At 36.6% G+C, this 2,547-nt stretch overlaps 1 long non-coding RNA gene across 1 annotated transcript; it reads right to left on the reverse strand.

Annotated features, from left to right (window-relative positions):
- Window positions 1-484: 484 nt before the first annotated feature.
- Window positions 485-1,974, reverse strand: LOC116652979. Its single transcript, XR_004306266.1, has 2 exons — window positions 950-1,974; window positions 485-826 (listed from the first exon to the last, which is right to left on the reverse strand). It is a non-coding gene; the product is annotated as an uncharacterized LOC116652979 (long non-coding RNA).
- Window positions 1,975-2,547: the final 573 nt, after the last annotated feature.

Consider the following 2,547-nt stretch of genomic DNA (forward strand, 5'->3'; position numbering starts at 1 on the left):
AGCTCTCTTATAGGCATTCATTTTTGATCCAAGTAGATCTACTGCTGAGAAAAATGCTGCATGTAAAGGGCTGCAAAAGCCACAGGAAAAATATTTTTTCTTTTAAATGAAATTCTAGAGAAAAACATCTCTAGAAATAACCCATGGTGTCCTGGTTTTCTGACTATGCTTTCATGTTGTGTTTTGTACTGCAGTAGAATTGAAAATTATCTTAAAAAATGTTATTGATATTGTGCATTTCCCAGTTTTATTAGGAAAATAGGATCTGCAAATATTTTATTAGCAGTGAATACCTCACAAATAAGTTTGTGGCATCCTACAGAGTTAAGAGCTGGCATGCAGGCTCTCCTGACATAGTTTATGTTTTACATATAGATATGTGTTTGTTCAAAGACTTCTATGCAGGGTTTTGTTTTTATTTTTTTATATGCTGTTTATACTTGATTGTAACATAGGAAAAGTCCATTCACATCAAACACAATAATTATCTCTTATTGGCATTTATTGAAAAAGAAAACATACTTGAAGAATTTGGAAATGTAGACTGATAGGGATTTGGGTTTAGAATTGTAAATGATTTGGAGTATTTAACTTCTGTTATGAAGTATTTTTACAGTTCATGATGACTATGTATTTCAGGCTGGATTGTGCCTTCAGGCTTTATCCTGTAATAGAAGTCATTTGTGATGTAAGCCAGGAGGAGGATCATTCCCAAACATAGTTTTTCCAGGCTTCTTCAATGTTGGCTAAAGGGAAGGGAGTGTGCCACATGAGTCATTTGCAAGCTTCAAGGCACTCAAAAAGCTGCAGCATGGCAGAGGTTTATCTATATGAAAGAGCCAAACATGAAATAAATAAATAAATAAATAAATAGATCTTAGTGCAGCCACATTTAGAAAGGGGAGGAAAAGGGAAATCTGTTTCCTATACTCACAGGCTAAAAAATTACCTCAAAATAACAATAGGATGCTGTCCTAGAATACTTGATAAGCAGGAGATGAAGAGGAATTGTGATCATGAAAAAGTATTTAAGATTTTCTGGCTAGAAGTAAGAGAGAGAAAATAAATTAATAAATGCTACTCACCACATCAATATATGTTTCCAGTATTATTGACCTCAGCTAACCTGATGTAATTATACAGTAAGTCTTCCCCCATCTGCAAAAATTCTGCATTTATGCAAGGCAGATGAGGTCAGAGTAAGACATGCCTCTATTATGAACAGTCTTTCTATTAAAAAATATAGAAATTACATTAAATTTTATATGATTTTATTTTAAAGGGGTCTTTTACCTGTATTTTGCCCAGAGGCAGACACTGAGTGCTCAGTGCTTTTACGTGATGTTTCCATTTCTCTCCAGGACAACATATGAATAAAACAAGATACACAAAATCCTCTAGCCTCCAGCCATCCTGCAATGGACTGCGATAATGTCAGATCTCATTAGCTAGCTAAGATTAGCTCTTGTTAGTAACATGAACGGAGGGTCAAAGAAAGAAAATGGCAGAACAGGTTAAGTGATGCAGGTGCATCTATGTATGTCTGCATGTGTATTCCCTGTATGCTAAAAGAAGTTGTTTATGAACAGTGAAACTGTAATAACAATTTCATTCTTTGGGAAATACCTGGATTGAAACTGGCTATGCAAACTTATAACACTTCATGATACACAAGCATTACAACAAAGACCAGCTATTTTATCACACATTTACTTCTTCATATAACCTTGCTTCCTGCAATAATTGAGGTGGAAAACAGTGTTGTGCATTAAGGGAGGACACGTAGCGCACATCCCAGTCATAACTCTGAACACTGAAGCAGGTAAAGGCAAAGAAGAACAAGAAATGTTTTAAGTTAAGGGAGGTGAATGCTTGGCTGGTAAACTGAGTTCTAACTGAGACAAGTTATTGGTGAATCACTTAAACTGGACTTAGAAAGATTATATTAATCTATTTTTTTCTTCATATTATGAGTGCCCAATCTAAGCATATCTAAGCCCATGGGATCTGATCTCCATAACTGAAAGCTGCTCATTTCCAGTGTTTCCACTACAGCAATATTTCCCAGCTCAGAGGTCATTTTTAAAAATCTTTGACTCCATTTCTCAAATTACCAGATTATTTTTTTCCTTCTGTTCATCCTTTATTCTCACTCTCTCTCTTTTTAGTAATCACCTGCACCACATGTAGCTCTGAATTGTCCCGTGTTCATCCCTGACTATCCGCGGCTGGGCCAAATGCCGAGACAGTGACAAGAGAGCACATGGCAAATGGCGTTTTATTCAAGTTTACACATCCTTATATACCCTTGGCACAGAGCCTTCTGGGAAGTAGGCATGGCTTATGACGCCCATATGCTTGCGTCACGCATATTAACTAGGGAGGTGGAACCTTTCCCGTAACAACCCGAAACCCCGCTTTTCGCCTAATACACTACAACCACAGATTCATCTATTCTTGAGTTACTACTTGTTCTTGAAAAGGCACACTTTGCAGCATTGCATCTGATTAACCCTATAAAAAGATCTCTCAGCTCTCATTCTTCCA

Source organism: Coturnix japonica, chromosome 2 (genome assembly GCF_001577835.2).
Source record: "Coturnix japonica isolate 7356 chromosome 2, Coturnix japonica 2.1, whole genome shotgun sequence".
Taxonomy (NCBI): Eukaryota; Metazoa; Chordata; class Aves; order Galliformes; family Phasianidae; genus Coturnix; species Coturnix japonica.